Genomic DNA, 14061 nt, shown 5'->3' with positions numbered 1-14061 from the left:
GGTGTTCTATAGGGGAATAATCAAAGACAAGGAAGAAGAAGGGGTAGGAGACGTAGGATCTTCATCCAACCGCCTGAAATGGTCGACTGACCCAAATGAAAAAAGTCACGCGACTTGCATGCAGAAATTCCTTTATATTTAGTATCGTCATCATAGCTACCTAGCACTGCTCCTCAATCCATCAAGCTTAACAATGTGCCACTCATAATTCGAAACTTGTTGCTCAAATATGAATCTGAGATGATGCTGATATTACTAAAACAGATAACATTTAATTGGTCAGCTAATGTTCCTACTTTACTTTCGAAAAGCACATGCACCACATATAGAGAGACAGCAGGGAGTTGCATTCTTAATGCGCTCTGGTTCATCATGTGTGATCACTGCGCAACGAACATTTTATTATCCAAAATCTTCTTGCTCTTCTTTAGCATGTTCCTCTTCTGTTCTTTAATAAGTACTCTCTTTGTTGATAATTACAAGTCTTTGTATAGATTCCACCATGGACTACATATGGAGAAAAATGAGTGAATCTACACTCTAAAATGTATCTGTATACATCTGTATGTGATCTATAGTGGAAATCTCTACAAAGACTTTTATTTTGGAATGCATGGAGTATGATAGTAGTACAGTATGTTCCTTGTACTGAAGTGGAGGAGGGACATTTGAAGTGTAGAGGTGTATTCGGTCGGTTGTGATGGACACTTTCAACTCTTCGGGCCTCTTTGATTCGTCGGATTTTAGAAACATAGGAATAGGAATTGTAGTGGCCAGCCCACTTGAATCCTATAAGATTAGGAAGGAAATGCGGGGAGTTGTGTCTCCTTTGAGAGTTACACTGATATTAACAGTACCGCACCTTCAGTTGAAGAGAGCTAGTATTCGAAGCCTTTCTAGCCGTACCGGCAATAGTAGCCTATATTTTCCAGTATGTTCTAGTTTCCTGATTTTTCTTGTGATGCTTACGGTTTTCCCGTTATATCTACACTATGATCTGTGTAGCTGCTTTCTGTCGCACTAGCCGCAGTCCACTCTTAAAGATAAACAACACACAAATCCTAAGTCCAAAGCTTACTTCTTCAAATACGAATTGTGATATGATACTGATATTAGTTAACAGACACACATTAAATTGGTCAGCTAATGCTCCCACCTGATTTGCCAAATGCATGTGGCCACATATAGAGAGACAGCCTGGAATTGCGTTTTCTTGGGCGTTGTGGTTCATCATGAGTGGGCAACCAACATTGTATGCAAGGAAGCGGTACCTCAAGAATATGCTTCCTCTTCTGTTCTTTAACATGTTCCTCTTTTGTTATTCTGTATTTATTACGTACAGTATCTTCCTTGTCAGGAAGGGGAGCAGGGACATCTGCAGTCAACAACTAATAGAGTTGGCATGTATGTGATCGATAGGCTTTCAATTAGTAGCCGCAATACAACACCGTATTTTATAGCTAGTTCCACTTTCCTGATTTATATATTCTAGTTATGATGTACCCCTTTTATGTACACTATGATCTGCCTATTTTCTACGTGCTCTAGTTATCATGGTTTGGCAATAAACTCTCTATACAGTATATTATGAACCTATCATCTGCCAACTATCCTTACTTTTCGAGCCTATTTTTTGTGTACTTGTGCCAGATTATATTAATGCATGCATCATATTACAACACACATGGGCTCTCTCATCAGAATCCAGTGATAGCACACAAGGGTTTACAGGGAGCCCCTATATTAGAATATCCTCTGCATTACAAAGATAATCTCACAACTATTTATGTTTTCATGCTTCTCAGATATTGTACGTAATCACAATGAATATCAGAATGCGTGCATCAAAAGAATATTGTGGAACATTGTATGACTAAAAAAATTGGCACCAAGGCATTGAGTTCCATTCTGGATGCAATTAAACTCATACGCTCCCCACCTGCAAATTCTTGTTCAGAATATGATACTAATGACTATTTTGACCTGAAGGAGTCTAACATAGATGGCCTATCCTGTTCACCCATCAAGGTACCTATTCTAATTTAGCAAGGTTTTTTTGATTGCGCATATCTTGCATAAGGTGTCTTGCATTTCTTCTACTTTGTTGCACCGCCATCTGCTTAGTTTACTCATCATATATGTCAGGATGCCATGCCCATCCATTATCAATACATATTCCATATGTCATCATACCATGTTTTTTTCACTCAAATGATGTTCGTGTGCATCAGACGTCAAAAGGGAGAGAGTGATTGCCGAACCTGATGGAGCACCAGCAAAGTCCTTGAAAAACATGGTGGTGCTGGAGAAATCAGATAGCACCGCACTTATAATGGCTCTACAACCAATGACACAAAACATAGGACTGACTCCAGCAGACTGTACCCATATTTCACTGGCCACACCACTAGCCCCACCACACAGGACCTGCCCCCCAGCAAAAGGTATGCTGATTTCAGTTGCCATAGCACCAGCCGTACCACAAAAAATCCCACTCTAGCAAAAAGCACAACAAGTCCACCAGCCGAAGACAACTGCAGGGATGACCAATTCCTGCAGAATGGAACGTCATTCCAGTTATTCCCAGTTTAAAAGACAATGATGTCAATGTTGTTAGGCACTACGTGCACATAATCCCATCATGGGAAGGTTATAGTGAAGACAAACACCATTTTCAGATCTTTCTGTCCCACTTACGTGTAAGTGCTATTATTCATGGTGATTATTTTCCTGTTTTCTACTGATTGAACACATCAATGATTTACATTACATTGTTGTAAGTAGGCGAGGGTCAATCTGGATAGTCATGACAAGCAAAGCTTGCTTGCGCCTTTCAAGGCAGCATTGCAGTAGTATCGCTGTTACCTGAGGAAATCACACTTTGATGGCAAGTCTATAAATGAATTTCCGGTGAAGTCTCCTGTGCTAAATTTAGAAGACATTGAATTGAAAAACCTTGGTATGCACTGGTCTCATTCCCAGGATGAGGTACTGTCTGTGATATCACATGACAATTTGAACTTCTACTTCTCCACATGTGCCTTACGGATCTCTTTTGCGGGAAATCTGCTCGAAGAAGAATTCCGGTTTGAAAAGGACGACGGGGTATCACGAATATGTTGCCCGCTGCTTTGCTCTTGTTTGTACCTGTTGTCATGTATCACTGTACTTGCATTCATACTTGGTTCACTATGTGACAACAGTATGCATGATAGCTTGCTTACCAAATTGTTCGCTCCAAATTATCATATTTGTATTAATGGTTACATTAATGTAGAATATACCGAATGCCAATGAAAAGGTTTAGCTCTGCATTGTTCTTGTAAGTACATGTTGTCCTTTATCAGTGTACTTATATTGACAGCTAGTTGTTCATGTACCATCACTCTGCAGCTTATTTTCCTTTGCCCTCCATTTTCTACACATTAGATCTATATTTACTCTTACCATAAGGATCGATAACACCGATGGTACTGAAGAAGTTTAGCTTTGCATTGCTCTTGGCTGTACCTTTTGCCTATCGTTGTACTTACATTCATAGCTACTTGGTTATGCAGCATCACTCTTCATCTTATCATAAATATTCTCCATTTTTCTTATATTATCACATCTATATTTACTCTTAACAAAATGTAGAATAAAGGCAATGCTTATGAAGAAGATTATTTGGTAAACTTCTTGAATCCCCCCCATTAGCATGGACAAGGGCTTTATAGAGCCGGTCTTCACCACTAATGCAAGTTTGTCCTTCTCAAGGCTTAAAACTTGTTGTGTATATTTGGTTAGGCATGACTGCAACAGTTGTTTTATTTATGGTTTTTGCATCAAATTGCATCTTTAAAGTTTATTATGAAGTTCATAAACAAAAATTTGTCCTTCTCAATTTAAGTTTTTAGTTGTACAACCAAGTTCCTTCTTCATAGCATGTAAATTAAACTATACAGAGCAAGTGTTCTTCTTTTGCACTGCATGTATGCTTCTGTTCTTGATCCGTAATCCAGTGGTGTGGTGAAACTACCCACTACAGCACAATGTCATATTCTGCAATGTATTAACTATGGACAATGTCATATCATTCTACTATTATTTAAACCGTCTCTTTATTTGGCAATCTGAAATGGGATAAATTGACAGCACACTAACCGTTGATACTTATGAGTTCTTGATCTGTAGTCAAGTGGTGTCGTGAAGCTGCCAACTCCTTCACAATGTCATTTCCTGCCATGTCTTAACATGAACAATACCATATTGTGTTAATGTTATTTTAGACTGTGTCACTTTATTCACCAATAAGAAATGTGATGAATTGTCAACAGTAATACTTATATGTGCAAAACCTATCATCTGTCTGCTGGTTTCTCTTTCAGAGTGAGCAGGATATAAGTGTCAGACAAGCGCAGTCTCATCAACTTGCTCCGTTGCTTGCACTGCAGCTCCCGAGCAGGGCTAACCTTTCTTAAACTCTATTGAAGTGTTGTCGGTTTCGTATATTACTTTGCCGGCGTGTTTAGTTGCACTGGTGGCAATCTTTGATGCCCAGTGTATGTAATCTAATGTCTGGTTGTGCTTTATTATCATAGTGGCGAACTTTGATGCCTAGTGGATGTAATATGCCATAATTTCTTTATTGTATAGTCTAGGTTTTTTCTTATTCACGATGCTGCAGTTATTTTACTGTATATATATCCTGTCTTCACTCCATAAACTGGCCAAACCGTAAAATTATGGTACATAATCGGACCGTCATGCAAATCACTATGTATGGGTCGCATCATGGGCCTAGACATCTTGGTCCGTTAACATGCCTAAAATGTAAACTGTTCCACTAGTAGTTTCGGCCCTTTAATAGGCCAAGTAAACCGTCAGTCCTATTTTCTCAAGAAAATTCAATTGGCTTTCACTAGGCTGAAAAGTAGGTTGGGCCTAAAACGTGCCGAACTTCTCATGGGCCGACAGTAGGCCAAAATAGACCCCGGCCAATGATTGTGCCAATCACATCATAGGCCGTTAATACGCCCAAATTGTCTGGGTCCTTGTTTGGCCCAATAAGATTATTGGTTGTGAGCAGGCTAGATGCAAAGTGGGCCATAGTTAGGGTCAACTATATGACGGGCTTTTAATAGGCCGAAATAAATATAGGAACAAAATGTTAAACGGGCCTTTAACAGGCCGAAACTAATATCAGGTCATACTACTAAATGGGCCTTTAGCAAACAGAAATCCTAATCAGGCCTCAAGTGGGCCCAAAAGCACAATGCCCAGTTGACAGGCCGAATCTGACATGGGCCATATTTTATCCCAAAGGATCTTAAAGGACCGGATCTAATATGGGCCGTAATATGGCCCAGAACGTGGTAGGCTATTAACGGGCCGAATCTCATACACATGGCAGGCTTTTAATGGATCGGATCAAATATGGACCAGCATTTGCCCCAAAACATGGCAGCACGTTAACAGGCCGGCCTACTAGTGTCTTCAAAATCTTGTGGGCCTTTAGCTGGGCCGGCCCATTATGGTCTGCAAAATCTTGTGGGCCTTTAGTTGGGCCGTCCCATTTAATCTTTATGGGCCACTTTTGGGCCAGTCCACGTGTCAACATAGCATAGGTGCATCTCGCCCATTGGATGAGTGACATCTGTGCCAACACGGAGCTGACACATGGTTCCATCGGCCAATGAGAATTTTACACGTGGAAAAATCACCATTCGTCATGGCTGTTAGCAGGTTATCGGATCCAAAAACGGAGCTGATTGCTTAACGGCAACCCGTTATCGTGGATGCCACGTGTCGGTTACCCTTGACGAAAGCACTTCCATGATGCGGCTTTTATCGTCATGGAAGTGGACACTTCCATGATGATAATTTTGGTATTTTGATGGAACACTTCTATGATAACACAGATATGACTATCTTGATTCTGTCACAAAATCGTCATGGATGTACATGCATGACAGAAAACGTGCCCTACTGTGACAAACACGTATCATCATGGAAGTGTATATTTTGTAGTGCATAACACTGATATTCTTACTAAATCACAATTACTCACTAGCATAACTCAAATAATATCATCTCAAGCAAAACCATTATATCTTTGTAGTGACCTACTGTGACAAAAACGTGACCTATAGCAAAACCATTTCAAGGAATCAAACTTATTATATCCAATGATGTACATCAAATTTTTTATTATATCTTTCTAGGGTATTCATCATATTAGGACCAATTTCATAGATTTTGCAAATTGTCATTACTATTATCAGCTCTCAAAATAATATAAGTGAAGCATGAGAGTGTTCGACAAACTACTCAAAAAAGATATAAGTGAAGATCAAATGAGTAGTTAAGTAAATAGGTAGCCATGTGAGGACTCTCTCTCCTTTAAAAAAATTAGATCTATGGATTTTATTCAAAAACCAAGAAAAATAAAATAAAATGACATTCCAAGAATAGCCCAACTCATGTGAAGAAGCAAAAACTTAGGCTCAATCGATACTTACCGATAATTGTTGATAAAGAAAGATGGGACGCCTGCTAGGGCATCCCCAAGCTTAGATGCTTGAGACTTCTTGAAAAATTAGTTTGGGATTCCGTGGTCATCCCCAAGCTTGAGCTCTTGTGTCTCCTTAATTCTTTTCATATCACGGTTTCCCTAAATCTCAAGAACTTCATCTACAGAAAACTCAACAAGAACTAGTGAGATAAGTTAGTATAAATAAATGCAAAACCTTATCTTTCTCTTACTGAAGCAAATTGCTAAAATAATTATTTGATGTTCTATACTAAATACCTCGACATATATAATACTCTTGTCCTCAAATTGAATCATCAAATGAGAAACAGATGCAAACATAATTGCAATCTGTCAAAACAGGACAATGTGTCAAGGATGCAAGAAGATTCACAATTCTTTAACTCAAAAAATTATGAAAATTCACCACGCTGTAGATTTTTTTTGTAGCTTACTGTGTAAAAATTTCAAGATTTTATCATGTTCTGACTTTTCTGAAGAATTGAGACAAAGATAGAAACCTTTCCGTTTTCAAGCAACAACATATAGACTTGCAAAATAGGCATGGTAAAGGCTATACTTGACACTTTTATTGAAGTAAAAGATACAAAACATTATTATAAATAACAGCAAGCAAATATCAACAAAATAAATGACACTCCAAGAAAAACTCATATAATGTGACGAATAAAAATATAGCTCCAAGTGAGGTTACCGATTATGTTGAAGATGAAAGAGGGGATGCCTTCCGGGGCATCCCCAAGCTTAGTTTCTTGTGTATTCCTTTAATATTACCTTGGGGTTCCTTGGGCATCTTCAAGCTTAGATTCTTGCCACTCCTTATTCTCCTCATATCGATATCTCACCCAAAACATGAAAACTTCAATCACAAAAAACTTAACGGAACTTCGTGAGATAGGTTAGTATCATAAAAGGAGTCATTCACTTGGGTACTGTCCAAGACAAGATTCATAATTATTCTCACACAATGCCTATTGTACCCTATTATTTCTAAAATTTATATTGACCAATATAAGCCATAAAAACTAGAAAACAAGCAAACTATGCATTGAAAAAAGAACCCATAAAAACTGTTCAATCTGTAATGATGTGAGCAATGAGCATACTTCTGAAAATTCAACAAATTTTAAAAAATTAGGACAATGTGTAAAATTTGTATAAAATCATGTGTAAAGAAATCAGAATTTTATCACGTTCCAGCGAATTTAGAAAATTCTATTACTGGGCGCAAATGTTTCTGTTTTTGCACAGAATCAAGTCAAGTATCATCCACACTATCCCAAATGCTTTAATTGGCACTTTGTTGAAACAGAAGATATAAAACCTGATTACTACAGTAGCTTAATCATGTGAACACACAAAAACAGTAGGTATAAGTGTTGGGTTGTCTCCCAACAAGCACTTTCTTTAATGCCTTTTTAGCTAGCCATGATGATTTCAATGATGCTCGCATAAAATATAAGGATTGAAACATAATGGGAGCATCATGAAGCATATGAGTAGGGACATTTAAGACTAACCCACTTCCTATGCTTAGGGATTTTTTGAGCAGACAATTTGTGGGAGCAAGGATCAACTAGCATAGGAAGGCAAACAAAGCCAAACTTCAAGATTTTCAACACATAGAGAGGAAACTTGATATTATTGAAATACCTACAAGCATATGTTCCTCTCTTCATCATGAGTGAATTCAACCATATAAGCTATGACATAAAGCATTATTTTCGTGATACATAAGCATTTAAATTTTATTACACTCCACATAAGCCAATTTATTTTCATGAATAATGGTGGGAGCAAACTCAACAAAATAACTATCCTGAGATACTTGACTGACATAATCAAATTGAACATTAAAATCATGATGACAAGTTTCATGGTTATCATTATTCTTTATAGCATACATGTCATCACAATAATCATCATAGATAGCAACTTTTTATCATAGTTAATTGAAACATCTTCCAAAATAGTGGATTCATCATTAAGTAAAGTAATGACCTCACCAAATTGAATTTTATCAATATTGTAATAAGATTCAACACCCTCTAAAATAGTGGGATCATTACCTAGAGTTGACACTTTTCCAAACCTACTTTCATCAATATAATCATCATAAATAGGAGGCATGATATCATCATAATAAATATTTGCATCCCCTAGCTTATGGTTTTGCATATCATTAGCATCATGGATATTCAAAGAATTCATACTAACAACACTGCTATCATGCTCACCATACAAAGTTTTTTTTCCAAACATTTTCTTGAATTATTCTCCTATCAATTGAGCACAATTTTCCTTTCCATCATTTTCAAAAGACATGATAAAGACGAATAATATGAGGCAACCACAATTCCATTTTTTTGTATTTTTCTTTTATAAACCAAACTAGTGATAAAACAAGAAACTAAAAGATTCAATTGCAAGATCTAAAGATATACCTTCAAGTGCTCACCTCCCCGGCAACAGCGCCAGAAAAGAGCTTGAGGTCTACTATGCAACTTTATTCTTCTAGACTCGTGTTGGGCGTCCAAGCGCAGAGTTTTGTAGGATAGTAGCAAATTTAACTCAAGTGGATGACCTAAGGTTTATCAATCCATGGGAGGCATGGGATGAATATGGTCTCTCTCAAACAACCTTGCAATCAAATACAAGAAATCTCTTGTGTCCCCAACACACCAAATACAATGGTAAATTGTATAGGTGCACTAGTTCGGTGAAGAGATGGTGATACAAGTGTAGTATGTATAGCAGATATATATTTTTGTAATATGAAAATATCAAAACAGCAAGGTAGCAAGAGATAAAATGGAGCACAAATGGTATTGCAATGCTTGAAAACAAGGCCTAGGTTTCATACTTTCACTGGTGCAATCTCTCAACAGTGCTAACATAATTGAATCATATAGCAATCCCTCAAAGTGCGACAAATAATCACTCAAAAGTTCTTATCTAGCAGAGAACATAAGATGAAATTTGTTGTAGGGTATGAAACCACCTCTAAGTTATCCTTTTTGATCAATCTTTTGAGATATTCCTATAAGTATCACAAAGAACACTAGAGTTCGTACTAAAATAACACCATATGATACACATCAAGTAACTCTAATGTCACCTAGATACTCTAATGTCACCACAACTATCCGTGAGTTGATTATTCGATATGCATCAAACAACTTCAGATTCATAATAGTCAAACCAGCACAAAGAACTTCAAAGAGTGCCCCAAGATTTCTACTGGAGAAAGTAGGACCAAGACGTGCATCAACCCCTATGCATAGATTACCCCAATGTTACCTCGGGAATCCACGAGTTGAGTGCCAAAACATACATCAAGTGAATCGATATAATACCCCATTGTCACCATGGGTATTCATATGCAAGACATACATCAAGGTTCTCAATTCCATAAAAGTATCCAATCCGATAATAGTGAAACCTCCAAGGCAAAATCTCAATTCATCACAACAAGTTAGAGAGGGGAAACACCATATGATCCAACTATAATAACAATGCTTGCAATACATCTAGATCGTGCCAAAATAAAGAACACAAGAGAGAGAGAGGGAGAGATCAAACACATAGCTATTATTACATACCCCTAGCCTCGAGGGTGAATTACTCCCTCCTCATCATGGTGGCCGCCGGGATGATGAAGATGGCCTCCAGTGATCATTCCCCTTCTAGCAGGGTGCCGAAACAGGATTGTGGATGGTATTTCAAAGGTATAGAGGCGTGCGGCAGCGGAATCAAACTTACATGGTTATTTATGGTGGTTTCCCTATTTATAGGATGTTTTGGCATAGATTTCACGTGAAGATGGGCTATAGGGTGCCCACTACTCACCAGGCCATCACCAAGGCCCCTGGCATGCCCTAGTGGGTTGTGGCCACCTCCTTCACCTTTTGGTCCTCACACGAAGCTTCTAGTGCCTCTTTTGTTCCAAAAAAATTCATCAAAAAGTTTCGCTACATTTGGAGAACTTTTATTTCTGCACAAAAAACAACACCATGGTAGTTCTGCTGAAAACAGCGTCAGTCCGGGTTAGTTCCATTCAAATTATACCAAAACCATATAAAATTGTTGTAAACATGGCATGAATACTTCATAAGTTATAGATAAGTTGGTGTTGTATCACTTATTATGAGTAAACATGTTTGTGATGATAATTAGAGATTACAGTTGCTCATGCCATGCTTAAATAGCTAGGGGTGGATAATGATTTATCTTGAGTGATAACATGCATTAAAATGGTTGTGATGTAGTATGATAGTATGGTATCTTCCTCTGAACAATTCAAGTGGCTTTACTTGGCACATGTTCATGCATGTAGGTTATTCAAAACCAACATAGCCTCCACGATATTTATGTTCATGGTGCTTATATCCTACTCATGCTCGCACTTGATGTTACTTATTCCCAATGCATGATCATGACCATTTTCACTCTCTAGTTGGTCGCTTCTCAACCTATTTGCTAGCCTTGACCTGTACTAAGCGGGAATACTGCATGTGCATCCAAATCCTTAAACTCAAAGTTGTTCCAGATGAGTCCACTATATCTACCTATATGTGGTATTACTCTGCCGTTCCAGGTAAAATTGCATGTGCCACCTCTAATCATTCAAATAAGCATCTGTTTTATGTGCATGTACCGCTCATGGAGTGACACGTGGCGGTCAGTATCTTCCATGCTAAGCGGGTTATTCTCATGATAAGTTTTTATTCACTTGTCATTACACGAGAGGGGCTGGTATTCAGGAGGCCTAGTCCCAAGATCAAAACAAAAGATAATAAAACAAACTCCCCCAAAAAGTTGTTCGTATGGAGGGCACCCGAGGATTCGGCTAGCCATGGCTTGTGTTTGTATGGGGGGAGTAAACTTTACATTTCAGCTTGAGAACCGCCACTAATGTGTTTAGCATGGAAGATATTGAAAACTCTCGGTCGTGACATTGACAGGAAAGGCAAACGTCTCAATATTATATTCATATCTATTTTAATCTTCGAGCTCTCGCACCTCTGCAAATCCCTGTTTCCCTCTGCAAAGGTCCTATCCATTTACTTTTATGTTACTTTTACTTTTATTGCTGAGTCATAACCTTCTCATTTAAGCACAGTTGGAGAGCACTATCGTCATTCTTATGCATTGAGTATAGTTAATGTTTGATGTGACTTGACTAGATCTCTCATACCATGAATTACAATATTTAGTCTCTACTTGAACATCAGAGGTACTCTGCATATATGTTTTGTTGCCTTAGAAAGGGCTGGTGAGATACCATGTTAACATATTATATCATGATTGTTTTGACCTAAATGTGAGACCTTGCTAGTTGGTTATGTCATTGGTATGAGTAAATGTGAGACCTAAATGTTATCATGCACATGGTTAGTTCATAATCTTCACTGAAAACTTGAAGTTAGTTAAACATGTTTACAATAACAAGAACACAAAGAGTTTGTAAAAGTTTTTCTTTATCACTTAAAGTTTGTCAACTGAATTGCTTGGGGGAGTTGATACGTCCCAAATGTATTTACTTTTCCAAAGACTTTTGCTCCTGTTTTGGACTCTAATTTGCTTGATTTGAATGAAACTAACTCAGACTGACGTTGTTTTTAGTAGAATTGCCATGATATTGTTTTTGTGCAGAAATAAAATTTCTCAGATTGGGCTGAAAATTTATGGAGAATATTTTCAAAATATATAAAAAATACATGCAAAGAGAACCACCAGAGGGGGGCCACCAGGGCGCCACAAGCCCATGATGCGCACCTGGCAAGTTAGTGGGCCCCTAGCAGCTCTGGCAACCCTAACTATAACTCCATAAGTGCCTATTCATCAAGAAAAACAACCATAGATAAGGAATCATCACGTTTTAAGATGCAGAGCCACCGCCACCACTTGTTCTTCATCGAGAGGGCTAATCTAGAGCCCGTTCGGGTCTCCGGAGAGGGGGATTCGACATCGTCGTCATCATCAATCATTCTCCATCACCAGTTTCATGATGCTCACCACTCTGTGAGTAATTCCTTCATAGGCTTGCTGGACGGTGATGGGTTGGGTGAGATTTATCATGTAATCAAGTCAACTTTGTTAGGGCTTGATCCCTAGTATCCACTATGTTCCCAAATTGATGTTCTCATGACTTTCCTATGCTTAATGCTTGTCACTAGGGCCCGAGTGTCATGATTTCAGATCTGAACCCTTTATGTTTTCATGAATATATTTGTGTTCTTCATCCGATCTTGCAAGTTGTATGCACCTATTATGTGTTATTATCTGCATACCCCAAGGTGAAAATAATTGGGATTCTTTCCGGTGATTACCGTAGTTTGAGGAGTTCATGTATTCACTATATGCTAATGCTTTGTTCCGGTTCTCTATTAAAAGGAGGTTAATATCCCTTTGATTTCCTTATGGACCCCACTGCCACGTGAGTGTAGGACAAAATATGTCATGCAAGTTCTGATTATAAGCATGTATAACTATATACGGAATACATGCCTACATTACATTGATGAATTGGAGCTAGTTCTCTGTCGCTCTAGGTTATGAATATTACATGATGAATGTCATCCAACATAATTATCCATCACTAATCCAATGCCTATGACTTTCGCATATCGATCTTTGCTAAGTTACTTTCGTTGTCGCTGTTGTTATTGCTATTTTTACCCCTGCTATCAAACTAACATACTACTATGCTACTGTCGGTGTTCTGGGAACGGGGGTCCCCAAACTTGCCTGCCTGCAGCCTACAGCGTGGCTCAACCAGTGGCCCAGTACGGCGCGTCTTCATCAACCAACACCAAAGACCCTCGCGAGGGGCCAGGCCTCACGGGGCGGACGACGCAAGGCCTCCTCAGGAGTGGCCTCACCAGGCAGGCTCGCAATGAGGCAGAGTAATCAAGGAAAGGGGTACCTCACGAGGTTCCCGTGATGCAAGCCATGACGATCAAGACCAGGCGGGTGCTAGGCAGGCGCCAGCCCGCGCAGTGTCCTCATTTCCTCTTTGGTCCAAAGGGGCAAGCACAGGCGCGGAGTACCAAGGCATCAGGCAAAGGTTTCCATATCGGTGCAACAAGACCAAGACCAGCAGGACGGCAGGACGGAGGTCACCGTGGAGCCCAAGACGGCGTCATCACCAGCGCCTTTGGCATGCAAAGACCACCTTTAGTCAGGATAGCTTGTATTTGTTGTCCCCTTTCAAAATGGCCGTTTTTGGATCCCTTCCCGCTCAATACTTGGGAAGAGGACCAGGGCCTCTACAAAAAGATCTAGCCACCACAACAGAAGGAAGGAGTTAAGTTCATCTACACACCACACCAGCCCAAGAACACCTCCCCTCGCTAGGCTGTTCTTCCCCTGTACTGTTCATCATCAGCCCAAGAGGCAATCCATCACCACACACAGGAGTAGGGTATTACACCACAACGGTTGCCCGAACCTATATAAATCTTGTGTCTCTTGTGTTGTTCGATCCAGCTTAGGGATCGCGGCGAGGTGGAGGGCGTGATTCGATA

Source organism: Triticum dicoccoides, chromosome 4B, assembly GCF_002162155.2.
Source record: "Triticum dicoccoides isolate Atlit2015 ecotype Zavitan chromosome 4B, WEW_v2.0, whole genome shotgun sequence".
NCBI lineage: Eukaryota > Viridiplantae > Streptophyta > Magnoliopsida > Poales > Poaceae > Triticum > Triticum dicoccoides.
The sequence above is the reverse complement of the archived record's forward strand: the minus strand, read 5'-3'. Positions refer to the sequence as shown.